At 46.1% G+C, this 17,264-nt stretch overlaps 1 long non-coding RNA gene across 3 annotated transcripts in view; it reads left to right on the plus strand.

Annotated features, from left to right (window-relative positions):
• LOC137378432 (uncharacterized) overlaps positions 1 to 17,264 on the plus strand; it is a 183,643-nt gene that overhangs the window by 12,339 nt on the left and 154,040 nt on the right. For all 3 annotated transcript variants that reach the window (XR_010976602.1, XR_010976601.1, XR_010976600.1), the window contains exon 3: positions 14,989 to 15,112. This is a non-coding gene — a long non-coding RNA (uncharacterized lncRNA). The remainder of the gene's footprint in view (positions 1 to 14,988; positions 15,113 to 17,264) is intronic.

Here is a 17,264-nt window from a genome sequence, read left to right on the forward strand (position 1 = left end):
TGATTGATTTCTGCTGGCTGTTGCTGATTAGCGTTTGTTGGTTTGTACTGTTATTTAAAGTTGGAGAAGTCTACAGGGAGTGGTTTAGCATGCGGTGAAGGACTTGCTTCTGACTTCAAGGATTCTGATCACAGCACTTCCTCCCAGAAATGGGTGGTGTAGTTTCAATCTCCCTTGACCTGCAGCATTACACAGAGAATCAGCACAACACAGAGGAGGACAAACTGCTCAGAGGGAGGAGGAAGGAGAGAAGGGCTCTCAACCGATGGCCTTATTCACTCAGGGTCTTCAAAGAGCAATTCCCCTACCGCAGCCTAAGTGAGGAACTGTGTGCGATGTCTCCACTTCATTAAAGAGGTACTCACTAAAATTTGCTACCCCTGTTGCAGGTAGATCTGCAGCCTCAGAGCAGGGCGAGGAACAGCACGGCCACTGACTGTGAGGGTGACTGAGGCCTTAAACTTCTTCATATTGGGCTGCTTCTGGGCTGGAGCAGGAGACACCACCAATATCTCGCAGTTCACCATCCACTGTTGTATAATGGAGGTGACTGACACACTGTATGCAAAGAGAGGGAAATACATTGACTTCTCTCCAGAAAGAAGCAGACAGTGTGCATATGTCTTCACCAGGATAGTGAGCTTCCCCATGGTGCAGGGTCCCATTGACTGCGCACACATTGCTTTGTGACTACAACATCAAAATTCATGATGTTCTCCAACAGCAAAGGGATTCCACTCCCTGACTGTGCAGCTCGGATGCAACCATACTCAGCGCATTATGCCGGTCAATACGCAGTATTCTGGCAGCAGTCATGTTGCCCTTATTCTGCACCAGTCTGCCGTATCGTCATCATTTGAGCCACCATAAGAGATCAGAGGGTGGCTGCTGGGTGACGAGATCTATCCACTGACCATCTGGCTTATGAATCCATTGCGCAGCCCGTGCACACGGGCAGCATGCAAATAATGAGAGCCATGTTGCCAGACAAAATGTCATTGAGCAGATCATTGGCTGCTCAAGCAGAGTTTCTGCTGCCTTGACTGCTCTGGAGGAGTCCTGCAGCGCTCTCCAGAGCACGGATCTGCTGCATCCTGAACAACCTCATCACGTGAAGCTATATTCCTTGCTGCCAGGTTTATGTCAAGCAGCTGAAGAGGAGAAGGAAGGAAGGAGGCAATCAATACGTCCCCTTTCTGGCTGGGTTTTCTGTGATTGGCTCAATTGACTGCGGTACAATGAATGCAGCCTTATACATACATACATACAAACATACGAATTAGGAGCAGGAGTAGGCCACTCGGCCCCTCGAGTCTGCTTCACCAATCAACAAGATCATGACTGATCTGATTGTAACCTCAACTCCACATTCCCGCCTACCACCAATAACCTCTCACCCCTTTGCTAATCAAGAATCTGTCTACCTCTGCCTTAAAAATATTCAAAGACTCTGCTTCCACTGCCTTTTGAGGAAGAGAGTTCCAAAGACTCCCCACTCTCTGAGAAAAAACATTTCTCCTCATCTCTGTCTTAAATGGGCAATCCCGAGTTCTAGATTCTCCCACAAGAGTAAACATCCTATCCACGTTCACCCTGGTTGTTACATTGCTAGCTGCTTGCAGTGAGTGATCGCTCGGCACATGGGTCCGCATTATCACATCCTGTTTGGGTGCTGTACATCCATTTAGGATACGCCCCTTAAGACAACACTATCATTTAAAGCAGTAGTACAATGCGAACCATTCCATACTTCATACACAAGTCAACTATTAACCCTTGTGCATTCCCTTAGTGCCTGCCTTGTGGCTGCCTTTGCCTGTCCTAATGTTCCTATGTAGTGCTACCCCAGTAGCTGCAGCATGGCTGGTGGAAGGCTGCTGGTGGTCATCTTCCAAGATTCTATAGACTCTGGAACTGTTCCTACAGATTGCAGGGTAGCTAATGCAACCCACTATTTAAAAAGGGAGGTAGAGAGAAAGCAGGGAATTATAGACCAGTCAGCCTGATATCGGTAGTGGGAAAAATTCTAGAGTCCATTATCAAAGATCTTATAGCAGAGCACTTAGAGAACAGTGGTAGAATCAGACAGAGTCAGCATGGATTTATGAAAGGGAAATCATGCTTGACAAATCTACTAGAATTCTTCGAGGATGTAACTAGTAGAGTTGATGAGGGGGAGCCAATGGATGTGGTTTATTTGGACTTTCAGAAGCTTTCAACAAAGTCCCACATAAAAGATTAGCATGTAAAATTAAAGCGCATGGGATTGGGGGGTAGTGTATTGCAATGGATAGAAAATTGGTTGGCGGACAGGAAACAAAGATTAGGGATAAATGGGTCTTTTTCCAAATGGCAGGCAGTGACTAGTGGGGTACCGCAGGGATCGGTGCTAGGACCCCAGCTATTCACAATAGACATTAATGATTTAGATGAGAGAAGTAAATGTAATATCTCCAAATTTGCAGATGACACAAAACTGGGTGGGAAGGTGAGTTGTGAGGAGGATGCAGAGAAGCTTCAAGGTGATTTGGACAGGTTCAGTGAGTGGGCTAATGCATGGCAGATGCAGTATCGTGGGTAAATGTGAGGTTATCCACTTTGGTAGCAAAAACAGTAAGGCAGATTATTATCTGAACGGCTATAAACTGAGAGAGGGGAATAAGCAGCGAGACCTGGGTGTTCTCATACACCAGTCGCTGAAGGTAAGCATGTGGGTGCAACAGGTGGTAAAAAAGGCAATTGGTATGTTGGCCTTCATAGTGAGAGGATTCGAGTACAGGAGCAGGGATGTCTTGCTGCAATTATACAGGGCCTTGGTGAGGCCACACCTGGAATATTGTGTGCAGTTTTGGTCTCCTTATCTGAGGAAGGATGTTCTTGCTATAGAGGGAGTGCAGTGAAGGTTCACCAGACTGATTCCTGGGATGGCTGGACTGACATGTGAGGAGAGATTGAGTCGGTTAGGATTATATTCGCTGGAGTTCAGAAGAGTGAGGGGGGATCTCATAGAAACCTGTAAAATTCTAACAGGACTTGACAGGATAGATGCAGGAATGATGTTCCTGATGGTGGGGGAGTCCAGAACCAGGGGTCATAGTCTAAGGATAAGGGGTAAACCATTCAGGACTGAGAAAAGGAGAAATTTCTTCACCCAGCGAGTGGTGAACCTGTGGAATTCACTACCACAGAAAGCAGTTGAGGCCAAGACATTGTCTGTTTTCAAGAAGGAGTTAGATATAGCTCTTGGGTTTAGAGGGGGTCAAAGGATATGGGGCGAAAGAGGGAACAGGATACTGAGTTGGATGATCAGGCTCGAAGGGCCGAATGTCCCACTCCTGCTCCTATTTTCTATGTTTCTGTGACTTTCAATAGGGGAGAGTTCAGATGGCCTTGGAGGATGCCCTCGAACAGCTCTAGGTCTTGAAGGCTGGATGGCTGACAGGGCACTGGCAGAGTTACAGTGGTGGGAGGACAGATGCTGTCAGCCTGAGAGCAAACAGCAGGATCACGCTGCAAAGAGCCACTGCCACTCCCACAGGTGATGCCTCAACAATCCTCGTAATCTGCTTGAGCTCAGACTGCCTTGAACACTGGTATCCTCAGCCATGATGGCAGTGAGCTGAGCTTGTGTGGTATCAGTCTGAGCTTGCACTGCAGCATTCAGATGTTGCGTGGCTTCTGCTTGTACTGTAACAGAAGCTGAGACACTGGCTATCAGATGGCGCATCATGATTGGGTCAGCCGCTGTTGTCATGGGGATGGCCACCACTTCCATGCTCGAAAGGATGGGCTCCAAGCTGTACGTAGGATTGGTGCTAAATCCTCCCTGCTCCTTCACAGTGTCATGAGGCTTTCTGGCAGGCTGGCCAATGTACCAAGTGTTTCTGTGTGCATACGCATTAGCCTTTTTCTGTACACCTCCCCATTTGAGTCCTCTGCAGCAGAACTTGTGAGTAACCTCTCCCGCCCAGGAGCTGGCACCTGCGCTATCCTTTTCCCCCTGCCCTGGCTACAGGCCTCTCGTGCCTGATGTCTCAGTGTCAGTATCTGAGTTGGTGGCTGCCAATGTCAGAGTGAGTGACAGTGTTTCATCTTCATCAATTTCTTCTCCCACTATCAATTCTTGCTCCTGCACCGCTGCCTGACCAGCTTTCCTTTTTTTTATTTGTTTATGGGATGTGGGCATCGCTGGCTAGGCCAGCATTTATTGCCCATCCCTAATTGCCCTTGAGAAGGTGGTGGTGAGCTGTCTTCTTGAACCGCTGCGGTCCATGTGGGGTAGGTACACCCACAGTGCTGTTAGGAAAGGAGTTCCAGGATTTTGACCTGTGATGGGGGGAGTGGGGAGGGGGCGCGGTGCGGTAGGTGGTAATCAGCAGGAGGTTTCCATGCCCATGTTTGACCTGATGCCATGAGACCCCATAGGGTCTGGAGTCAACGTTAAGGACTCCCAGGGCAACTCCCTCCTGACTGCAATTCTTGGGTTTCTGATAGGAGAAAGGCACATGGTTCGTGTTGTGGTGAGCAGGCGAAAAGGAAGAGGTACATGCTTACACCATCTGCAGCTTGTAAATCAGTTGGAATGAGGGGAACTTTGGATGTGAGAAGGAAGATTGATCTGAACGTACCGTCGTCTTCAGTGGTTTCAGCCCCACCCCTGGCTCCGGCCTCAGTCTTGGCCACGCCAATGACAGTGAGTACCATCTCCTGTATGGGGGTAAGGACACGCAGCCATGCCTGATCCTGCTGATTAGCTGCAGCTTGCTCTGGTTCTGCACCATCTTATCCTGCAAGATAGAGGGAAGTGTGTCAGTGAATGTGGTGTAACGTGTTTGAGTGATATGCCTGCCACAGTTAAATAGCTGGCAGTGGATGCAAGCTCTGAGATGTGGATGTGAGATTTGCAGTAGCGCTTAATGTGTGATAATGAGGTGAAGCTATGAATGTAAGCTATAACGCATAATTGAGAAAGTGGTTCATAAAGCATATGGGATCCTGGGCTTTATAAATAGGGGCATAGAGCATAAAAACAAGGTGTTGGAGAATTTTTCTGAGCTTTGCTAATTATTACTTAACTTTGTAGAAGCAGAAAAACAGGACACAGCTTGTAGCTAATCTAACCAATGGTCATAAAATGTAGACAGAACAACTGACCACAATCAACTATCTTAGGAAGAGACAGAGCTCATGATGGATTTTGGGGAAGTGAATGCAGACTGTTAGTTGCTGACTCCTCAGCTTTTATCATGTTTGTGCAACCTAGCCAGAAGTAACGGCCAGATATAGTATCTGGAGTGTGTATGTTGAATAGGGATGCTTGAACTAGCGCTTTACTGACCTCGGACTTTGCAAAGGGCACAGAGCTGTAGACTGTCTTGTGGTTGTCCTGTGGTTTATACTTAATTGTGAAACTGTTAGCTCTGCCTCTTTTATACTATATAAGTCCACGGTGATCTGTAGCTCTTTGGAGTAGCACTGGACCGCCTTTAGGTAAGGTGTGCTTTCCATGATATCATGCAATAAAGTGTTTGATTCTCAACGTCTGAGTCCGGAGAATTTGTTCAACAATTGGGCACAATCTGGATTTTCTCCAACACAAGGAAGTTATGATAAACCTGTATAAAACACTGGTTCCATCTCCGTTGGAGTATTATGTCCAGTTCTGGGCATCACACTTTAGGAAGGGTGTGAAGGCATTAGAGAAGTTGCAGAAAAGATTGATGAGAATGATTCCAGGGATGAGAAACTTCAATTACGTGGATAGGTTGGAAAAGCTGGGGCAGTTGGAGAAGATTAAGAGAAGATTTGATGGAGGTGTTTAAAATCATGAGGGGGGTCTGGACAGAGTAGATAGGGAGAAACTGTTCCCATTGGTGGAAAGATCCAGAACCAGAGGACACCGATTTAAGGTGATTGGCAAAAGAAGTAACGGTGACATGATGAAAATCTTTTTTACCCGGTCAGTGATTAGGATCTGGAATGCACTGCCTGAGAGTGTGACATAGGTGGTTTCATTTGAGGCCTTCAAAAGATAATTGGATAATTATCTGAAGAGAAAAATTTGCAGGGCTACAGGGAAAAGTCAGGGGAGTGAAACTAGGTAGTTGCTCTTGCAGAGAGCAGGCATGGACACGATGGACCGAATGGCTTTCCTCTGTGCTGTAACCATTTAATGATTCTATGAATTGATAGAGATTGTTGGTAGATGAGTGACGGAGGTGTTGTGAATTGAGAAGTGAGAGCCAATGGTACAGTTGGTAGGATATGACATTTGAGGAATTCACTGACCTTGACCACTTGTGTGAGGTCATTAAACTTCTTCCTGCACTGCACCCAGGTCTTTGTAGCTACCCTTCTTACATTGGCAGCAATGGCTTCCACTACTTCAAAAAGTTTGTTTAGAAGGTGTCCTGGTGCCCTGTGGATAAAGGACCTCTCTCCTCTTTTTCACCGTCTCTAATAAGGCCCCCGGTGCTGAATCTTGGAGCACATTATCTATGCTATTGCACCATATTCACTCGTTTCAGGTCAGATATTCTTCCCCTGCCACTTCCAGCATTTGCTGCAGCCAGAATGCGCTTCCCCTTTAAGTAGTGCAAGCTAGCTTGAGGTGGTGCTAGCTTCGCGCAGACTTGAGCTCCTTGAAGTATGTAGTCACTGAGCAGTGAGTTTCGTGCTGGGCTGCATGCAGAAGTCATTTAAAAGAACAGGCAGCACAAAATTTGCATGCTGCCTGCATCGGAAGGAACAGGCATGGGTTAATCCCACACCACGATCCTTATGGGGGCTGTGGGATTTTGCCCCTCCCCACAGTTTGTAATAGAAAACAGGATTATTTCCTGTGAGGTCACTCAGCCTAATTATTATCCACTTATGAACCAGGAGTAAATACAATTCAGCACACACGATTAATTCGTCCTGTTTCAGTTTGTATGATTTGTCATTTATTCTTACTAGAATCCAATAGCAAATCCTTGGGTCATCCACTTAAATGGCATTGATTCCCCAAACTGCTCTTAACCTCCCCTAAACAGGACATCTGACATTTTTTTAATTCATTTATGGGATGCGAGCATCACTGGCCAGGCCAGCATTTATTGCCCATTCCTATTTGCCCTTGCGAAGATGGTAGTGAGCTGACTTCATGAACTGCTGCAGTCCTTGGGGTGTTGGTACACCCACAATGCTGTTAGGAAGGGAGTTCCAGGATTATGACCCAGCGACAGTGAAGGAACGGCGATATAGTTCCAAGTCAGGATGGTGTGTGGCTTGGAGGGGAACTTGCAGGCGTTGGTGTCCCCACGCATCTGCTGCCCTTGCTCTTCTAGGTGGTAGAGGTTGCGGGTTTGGAAGGTGCTGTCGAAGGAAGCGTGGTGAGTTGCTGCATTGCATCTTGTAGATGGTACACACTTCTGTCACTGTGCGTCGGTGGTGGAGGGAGTGAATGTTTGTAGATGGGGTGCCAATCAAGCGGGCTGCTTTGTTCTAGATGGTATCGAGCTTCTTGAGTGTTGTTGAAGCTGTACCCATCCAGGCAATTGGAGAGTATTCCATCACACTCCTGACTTGTGCCTTGTCGATGGTGGACAGGCTTTGGGGAGTCAGGAGGTGAGTTACTCGCTGCAGAATTCCCAGCCTCTGACCTGCTCTTGTAGCCACAGCACTTATGTGGTTGGTCCAGTTCAGTTTCTGGTCAATGGTGACCCCCCAGGATGTTGATAGTGGGAGATTCAGTGATGGTAATGCCATTGAACGTCAAGGGAGATGTTCTCTTGTTTGAGATGATCATTGTCTGGCACTTGTGTGGTGTGAATGTTACTTGCCACTTATAAACCAAGCCTGGATGTTGACAGGCCTTACTGCATATGGACATGGGCTGCTTCAGTATCTGAGGAGTTGCGAATGGTGCTGAACATTGTGCAATCATCAGTGAACATCCCCACTTCTGGCCTCATGGTGGAGGGAAGGTCATTGATGAAGCAGCTGAAGACGGTTTGGCCTAGGACACCTACCCTGAGAAACTCCTGCAGTGATGTCCTGGGACTGAGATGATTGAACTCCAACAACCACAGCCATCTTCCTTTGTGCTAGGTATGACTCCAAACAGTCGAGAGTTTTCTCTCTGATTCCCATTGAATCCAGCTTTGCTAGGGCTGCTTGATGCCATACTCAGTCAAATACTCCTTGATGTCAAGGGCAGTCACTCTCACCTCACCTCATGAGTTCAGCTCCATGTTTGAACCAAGGCTGGAATGAGGTCAGGAGCTGAGTGGCCCTGGCGAAACCCAGACTGAGCAGGTTATTGCTAAGCAAGTGCCGCTTGATAGCACTGTCGACGACCCCTTCCATCACTTTGCTGATGATCGAGTGTAGACTGATGGGGCGGTAATCGGCTGGATTGGATTTTTGTGCACAGGACATACCTGAGCAATTTTTCACATTGCCAGGTAAATGCCAGTGTTGTAGCTGTACTGGAACAGCTTGGTTAGGGGCGCAGAAAGTTCTGGAGCACAGGTCTTCAGTACTATTGCCAGAATGTTGTCAGGGCCCATAGTCTTTGCAGTATCCAGTGCCTTCAGCCATTTCTTGATATCATGCGGAGTGAATCGGATTGGCTGAAGACTGGCATCTGTGATACTGGGGACCTCAGGAGGAGGCCGAGATGGATCATCCGGTGACGGGGATGCAAATGTTTCACCCTTGCCTTTGCACTGATGTGCTGGGCTCCCCCATCATTGAGGATGGGGATATTTGTGGAGCCTCCTCCGCCTGTCAGTTGTTTAATTGTCCACCACCATTCACAACTGGATCTGGCAGGACTGCAAGCTTAGTTCTGATCTGTTGGTTGTGGGATTGCTTAGCCCTGTCTATCGCACACTGCTTATGCTGTTTGGCATGCAAGTAGTCCTGTGTTGTAGCTTCACTAGGGTGACACCTCATTTTGAGGTATGCCTGGTGCTGCTCCTGGCATGCCTTCCTACACTCTTCATTGAACCAGGGTTGGTCTGCCAGCTTGATGGTAATGGTAGAGTGAGGGATATGTCGGGCCACGAAGTTACAGATTGTGGTTGAATACGATTCTGCTGCTGATGGCCCACAGCGCCTCATGGATGCCCAGTTTTGAGTTGCTAGATTTGTTCGAAATGTATCCCATTTAGTACGGTGGTAGTGCCACACAACACGATGGTGGGTACCCTCAATGTGAAGGCGGGACTTTTGTCTCCACAGGGACTGTGCGGTGGTCACTCCTACCAATACTGTCATGGACAGATGCATCTGCGACAGGTAGATTGGTGAGGACGAGGTCAAGTAGGTTTTTCCCTCTTGTTGGTTGCCTCACCACCTGCTGCAGACCCAGTCCAGCAGCTATATCCTTTAGGACTCGCCAGCTTGGTCATTCGTGGTGCTACTGAGCCACTCTTGGTGATGGAGATTGAAGTCTCCCACATTTTGTGCCCTTGCCACCCTCAGTGCTTCTTCCACTTACTGTTACATAGCAAATAGGAGCAGGAGTAGGCTATTCAGCCCTTCGGACCTGCTCTGCCATTCAAAAAAGATCATGGCTGATCATCTAATTCAGTATCCTGTTCCTGCTTTTTCCCCATATCCCTTGATCCTTTTGGCATGAAGAAATATATCTATCTCCTTCTTGAATATATTTAATGATTTGGCCTCCACCACCTTCTGCGGTAGAGAATTCCACAGGTTCACCACCCTCTGAGTGAAGAAATTTCTCCTCATCTCAGTTCTAAATGGCATACCCCGTATCCTGAGTCTGTGACCCCTGGTTCTGGACTCCCCAGCCATGGGAACATCCTCCCTGCATCTAGCCTGTCTAGTCCTATTAGAGTTTTATAGGTTTCTACGAGATCCCCTCTCATTCTTCTAGACTCTAGTGAATATCGGCCTAGTCAACCCAATCTCTCCTAATACGTCAATCCTGCCATCCCAGGAATCAGCTTAGTAAATCTTCTTCGCATTCCCTCCATGGCAAGAACATCCTCCCTCAGATAAGGAGACCAAAAAGCAAACAATACTCCAGCTGTGGTCTCACCGAGGCCCTGTATAACTGCAGTAAGGCATCCTTGCTCCTGTACTCAAATCCTCTTGCAATGAAGGCCAACATACCATTCACCTTCCTAATTGCTTGCTGCACCTGAATGCTTGCTTTCGGCGACTGGTGTACAAGGACACCCAGGTCTCGTTGCACCTCCCCCTTTCTCAATCTATCACCATTCAGGTAATCTGCCTTTCTGTTTTTACAACCAAAGTGGATAACCTCACATATATCGACGTTATACTGCATCTGCCATGCATTTGCCCACTCACCCAACTTGTCCAAATCATATTGGAGCCTCTCTGCATCCTCCTCACTGCTCACATCCCCCCCACCCCCGCCCGCCCCACCACAGCTTTGTGTCGTCTGCAAACTTGGTTAGTTCCCTCACCCAAGTCATTAATATATATTGTGAATAGCTGGGGCCCAAACATTGATCCCTGCAGTGCCCCACAAGTCACTGCCTGCCACCCGGAAAAAGACGCGTTTATTCCTACTCTCTGTTTCCTGTCTGTCAACCAATTCTCAATCCATGCCAGTATATTACCCCCCGTCCCATGTACTTTAATTTTGCACACTAACCTGTTATGTGAGACCTTATCAAAAGCTTTCTGAAAATCCAAAGACGCCACATCCATTGGTTCTCCCTTATCTATTCTACTAGTTACATCCTCAAAAAACTCCTGTAGATTTGTTCAGCATGATTTCCCTTTCGTAAACCCATGCTGACTTTGCCCAAACCCGTTTATGCTTTCCAGGTGTTCTGCTATCACATCTTTTATAATAGACTCTAGCATTTTCCCCACTACTGATGTAAGGCTAAATGGTCTGTAATTCCCTGCTTTTTCTCTCCCTCCTTTTCTAAATAGTGGGGTTACATTTGCCACTCTCCAATCTGTAGGAACTGCTTCAGAGTCTAGAGAAGTTTTGGAAGATGACCACCAATGCATCCACTATTTCCAGGGCCACTTTCTTTAGTACTCTGGGATGTAGATTATTAGACCCTCGGGATTTGTCAGCCTTTAACCGCATTAATTTCCCTACCACTATTTTTTTTACTAATACTGATTTCTTTCCTTTCCTCCCTCTCATTAGACCCTTGGTTCCCTAACATTTCTGGGAGGTTATTTGTGTCCTCCTTTGTGAAGACAGAACCAAAGTATATGTTTAATTGTTCTGCCATTTTTTTGTTCCCCATTATAATTTCCCCCGTTTCTGACTGTAAGGGACCTACATTTGTCTTCATTAATCTTTTTCTCTTCGCATATTTATAGAAGCTTTTACAGTCAGTTTTTATGTTCCCCACAAGTTTACACTCATACTCTTATTTTCCCCCGCTTAATCAACCTCTTTGTCTTCCTTTGCTGAATTCTAAACTATTTCCAATCCTCAGACTTGCTGCTTTTTCTGGCAATTTTATATGCCTTCTCTTTGGATCTAATACTATCCCTAATTTCTTTTGTAAGTCACGGTTGAGCCACCTTTCCGGTTTTAGTTTTGCACCAGACAGGAATGAATAAGTGTTGTAACTCATGCACATGTTCTTTAAATATTATCCATTGCCTATCCACCGTCAACTCTTTTAGTAAAGTTCCCCTATCTACCAGGGCCAACTCATGCCTCATACCTTCATAGTTTCCTTTATTTAGATTCAGGACCCTAGTTTCGGATTCAACTACTTCACTCACCATCTTAATGAGGAATTCTGTCGTGTTATGGTCGCTCTTCCCCAAGGGACCCTGCACAACAAGATTGTTAATTAATCCTTTCTCATTGCACAATACCCAAAACAATACCCTGTTCTCTAGTTGGTTCCACGATGTATTGGTCTAAAAAACCGTCATGTACACACTCCAGGAACAACAACTCTATGGTATTATTGCTAATTTGGTTTGCCCAATCTATATGTAGATTAAATTCACCCATGATTGCAGTTGCACCCTTATTGCATGCGTCTCTAATTTCCTGTTTAATGCCATCCCTTACGTCTTCACTATTGTCTGGAGGTCTATTTACAACCCACACCAACGTTTTCTGCCCCTTGGTGTTTTTTAGCTCAACCCATACAGATTCCACATCATGATTTTCCAAGCAAGTATCCTTCCTCACTATTGCATTGATTTCCTCCTTTACTAACAACACCACCTCTCCTTTCCTTTTTGCCTGTCCTTCCTAAATACTGAATACCCCTGGATATTCAGTTCCCATCCTTGGTCACCTTGCAGCCATGTCTCCGTAATCACTACTAAATCGTAACTGTTTATATCTATTTGCGCTGTTAATTCATCTACCTTATTGTGAATGCTGCGCGCATTAAGACACAATGTCTTTAGACTTGTCTTTTTACATTGTTAGCCATCTTAGCTTTATTTTGCACTATGGTCCCATTTGTTTCTCTCCCTTGTTTGCCTTCCACTTTTGCTTCTTACCTTTCTGTCTTTCATTTCTATCCTTGTTTTCCCCCTCCTCTGTCTCCCTGCTCAGATTCCCATCCCCCTGCCATTCTAGTTTAAATCCTCCCCGGCAGCACTAGCAAACAGCCCCCCCCCCCCCCCACGAGGAAATTGGTCCTGATCCTGCCCAGATGCAACCTGTCCACCTTGCCCAGAACCGGTCCCAATGTCACAGGAATCTGAATACCTCCCCTCTACACCATTTCTCCAGCCACGTATTCATCTGATATTTCCTGCTATTTCTGCTCTCGCTAGCACGTGGCACTGATAGTAATCCTGAGATTACTATCTTTGAGGTCCTACTTTTTAATTTCATCCTAACTCCCTATATTTAGCTTGTAGGACCTCATCCCTTTTTATACCTATGTCGTTGGTACTGATATGTATCACGACAACTGGCTGCTCGCCCTCCCCCTTCAGAATGCCCTGCAGCCACTCAGAGACATCCTTGACCCTTGCACCAGGGAGGCAACATACTATCCTGCAGTCTCTTTGGCAGCTGCAGAAACGCCTATCTGTTCCCCTTTTGATTGAATCCCCTATCACTATAGCCCTGACACTCTTCTTCCTGCCCTCCTGTGCCGCAGAGCCACCCGTGGTGCCATGAACTTGGCTCTTGCTATTTTCCCCTGAGCCATCGTCCCCAACAATATCCAAAGTGGTATATCTGTTAGAGAGGGGGATGGCCACAAGGGACTCCTGCACTACCTGCCTTCCTCTACTCTGCCTGGTGGTCACCTATTCCCCTTCTGCCTTTGCAGCATTTGCCTGCGGTGTGACCACCTTGCTAAACTAAACTTGCTATCCACGACGATCTCAGCATCACGGATGCTCCACAGTGAATCCACCCGCAGCTCCAGCTCCGTAATACAGGGAGCCAGTAGCTGCAGATGGATACACTTCCTGCACACATGGTCGTCAGGGACATTGGAAGAATCCCTGGTTTTCCATATAGCGCAGGAGGAGCATATCACGGGTGCGAGCTCTCCTGCTATGACTTACCTTTACATTAGATTACTTAGTTACTCCCTTTTATTAAAAAATACTAATTATGCTAGGGGCCTTGTCTACTCCAAACATGGAGAAGCACTGATTCATCAGCGGAGTGGGGTAGGGGGGTGGTGCAGTAGGTGATAATCAGCAAGAGGTTTCCTTGCCCATGTTTGACCTGATGCCACAAGACTTCATGGGGTCTGGAGACAATGTTGAGAACTTCTAGGGCAACTCCCTCCCGACTGTATGCCACTGTGCCGCCACCTCAGGGATAGTGATGGTGGTCTCTGGGACATTGTCCTGTAAGGTATGATTCCGTGAGTATGACTGTCAGGCTGTTGCTTGACTAGTCTTTGGGGCAGCTCTCCAAACTTTGGCACAAGCCTCCAGACTTTGCAGGGTGGACAGGGCTGGGTTTGCCATTGTCATTGTCATTTCTGGTCTTGTGCCTAGGTTGATGCTGGGTAGTCCGTCCAGTTTCATTCCTTTTCTGAGGCTTTGTAGCAGTTTGATACAACTGAGTCTGTTTGATATAACTGAGTGGCTTGCTAGGCCATTTCAGAGGGCAATTAAGAGCCAACCACATTGCTGTCACATGTAGGCCAGACCAGGTCAGGACAGCAGATTCTGTTCCCTAAGAAACATTAGGGAACCAGATGGGCTTTTACAACAATGGTTTCATGGTCACCACTAGACTAGCTTTTTTAATTCCAGATTTATTAATTGGATTCAAATTCCACCTTCTGCCGGGGTGGGATTCGAACCCATGTCCCCACAGTATAAGCCTGGGCCTCTGTTACCAGTCTAGTGGCATTACCACTACACCACCGCCTCCCTGTATGCATTTTGAAATCATTGGGAAATTTGACTTAACTGGAAGTTCACCTCTCCTCATCATTAATGAAAGGCCTAAACTCCAGGAGTCACTGTGACCACTGCCTTATCCCTTATATCCCTGCTTTAGCTTGAAGGCCAATTTCAATCAGCTGTATCTTTTACGTGCACTTTAAAAGGTTTACTGAGAGTCCTTATTTTAAAAGAATTCTTATGGACTCACTCCCTTCAAGAAGAATCCTGATTGTGAGATTAAAAGTGATTCAGATGGCATCATTCCCTCTTTAAAAAGATCTCTATTGTGAGACTGTCCCATCAACGGGATCAGAAAGGTGAGATGCCCTCTCTGAATGTCTAATTTCCTCACCTCAACAGCTGGTGGAGATTCAGTAGTAATTTTCAAAAGGAATTTGGATATCTAGTTGAAAAGGAGCCATTTGCATGGCTGTGGGGAAAGAGCAAGTGGGACTAATTAGAAAGCTCTTTGAAAGAGCCAGCACAGGGACAATGGTCAAATGGCTTCCTGCTATGCTGTATGATTCTATGATTCTCTTCTTTCTGGTTTCTCAGTACTTCAGCCTTTTCCACCTCTTGGTGTCTCTTATGCTAATGAAGCACTGATTCTTGTTCTTGACACTTGATCCTTCACAGATTTTTCCAGTGGCTTCCTGAGCGTATCCGACTTCCTTGTCGCAGAGTCATGTGCAGACCCTCACCGTGCCGGGCAAGGAAACGCTGCTGCACTCGATCCTGCTGGGAAAGCCTGCTCTGACCAGTGAGTACAGAGTGTCACATTACCCATGTCAAACACATAGGGAGGAGGGCTTTAGATTCGTGGGACACTGGGACCAGTTCTGGAGAAGGTGGGACGTGTACAAGCCAGACAGATTGCATCTGACCAGAGCTGGGACAAATTTCCTTGAGGGGCGATTTGCTAGTGCTATTGGGAAAGGTTTAAACTAACTTGGCAGGGGTGTGGGAACCAGGAGGAAATATCAGAGAGGGCTGCCAAGGTGCACAGAACACTGGCAGAGATAGATAGCACTGGAGTAGAAAATAGTATGTTAATAGGTGGGGTCAGAGTAAGGAAGAAAGCAGTAAAGTCTAAATCAGGATTAATGTACATGTATGTGAATGTATGGAGTGTTAATAAGATTGGTGAGGTACAGGCACAGATTGACATGTGGAAATATGATGTTGTGGCTATAACAGAGACATGTCTCAAAGAAGGGCAGGACTAGGTGTTAATTATTCCTGGGTACAAGGTGTTCAGGAAAGGGAAGAAAGGGAGAGGGGTGGCCGTATTGATTAAGGAGAGTATTGCAGTGCTGGAGAAAAAGGATGTCCCAATCTATTTGACTAGAGCTAAGGAACAAAAGTTACAATATTCGGTGTTGTCTATAGGCTGTCAATTAGTGGGAAGGATGTGGAGGAACAAATTTGTAAGGAAATTACAGAGAGGTCCATAACTTAGAGGGTAGTTATAATGGGGGACTTGAATTATCCAAACATAGACTAGGATAGTAGTAGTGTAAAGGGCGGTTGGGGCAAGAGTACCTAGGGTGTGTTCAGAAAAGTTTTCTATGGCAGTATGTTTCTCGTACAACGAGAAAGGAGGCAATGTTAGACCTGGTTCTTGGGAATGAGGTGGGCCAAGTGGATCAAGTATCAGTCGGAGATCATTTAGGGAATAGTGAACATTGCATCATAAGGTTTAGTATGACTATGGAAAAGGACAAAGAACAATCCAGAGCAAGAATAATTAACTGGGGGAAAGCCAACTTCAATGGGATGAATAAATTGGAATCAATGGTTGGCAGGAAGAACAGAAGCTGAACAATGGGCTACCTACAAAGAAGAGATAGTTCGGGCACAGTCAAGGTATGTTCCTTTGAAGGGGAAAGGTAGGGTAAACAAATCCAGAGCTCCCTGGATGACAAAAGAGGTAGCGATTAAGATAAATCAGAAAAAGTGTGCTTATCACAGATGCCAGGTAGAAAATACTATTGAGAACTAGGCTGAATATAGAAGGGTCCAAAGGGGAAATGAAAAAGCAAATAAGAGAAGCAAGGAGAGAGCATGAAAAGAGACTGGCAGCTAACATTAAAGGGAATCCCAAAGTTTTCCATAGACATATAAATAGTAAGAGGGTGGTAAAAGGAGGAATGGGGTCAATTAGGGACCATAAAGGGGATTTACACATGGAGGCAGAGGCCATAGCTGAGGTATTAAATGAATACTTTGCATCTGTCTTTACCAAGGAAGAAGATACAACCTAGGCAATGGTGAAAGAGGAGGTAACTCAAACACCAGAAGGATTCAAAATTGATAAGGAGGACGTAGTGAGGGTCGAAATCAAGGAGGCATTGGCCATAATTTTTCAGTCTTCCTTAAACTCAGGGGTGGTGCCAGAGGACTGGAGAATGGCAAACGTTAGACCCTTGTTCAAAAAAGGGTGTAAAGATAAGCTCAGCAACTATAGGCCTGTCAGTTTAACTTGGGTGGTGGGGAAACTTCGGGAAAGAATAATTCAGAACAAAATTAATAGTCACATGGACAACTGTGTGTTAATTAAAGAAAGCCAGCATGGATTTCTGAAGGAAAAATCATATTTAACGAACTTGCTGGAATTTTTTGAGGAGGTAACAGAGAGGGTTGATGAGGGCAATGCTGTTGATGTGGTATACATGGATTTTCAAAAGGCATTTGCTACAGTGCCACACAACAGACTTGTGAGCAAAGCTATAGCTCATGGAATAAAAGTGACAGTAGCAACATGGATTCGAAATTAACTGAGTGACAGGAAACAAAGAGTAGTGGTTAATGGATGTTTTTCCAGGCTGGAGGAAGGTTTGTAGTGGAGTTCTCCAGGGATCAGTGTTGGGACCCTTGCTTTTCCTGATATATATTAATGACCTAGACCTTGG

This window comes from Heterodontus francisci, chromosome 16, assembly GCF_036365525.1.
Source record: "Heterodontus francisci isolate sHetFra1 chromosome 16, sHetFra1.hap1, whole genome shotgun sequence".
Taxonomy (NCBI): domain Eukaryota; kingdom Metazoa; phylum Chordata; class Chondrichthyes; order Heterodontiformes; family Heterodontidae; genus Heterodontus; species Heterodontus francisci.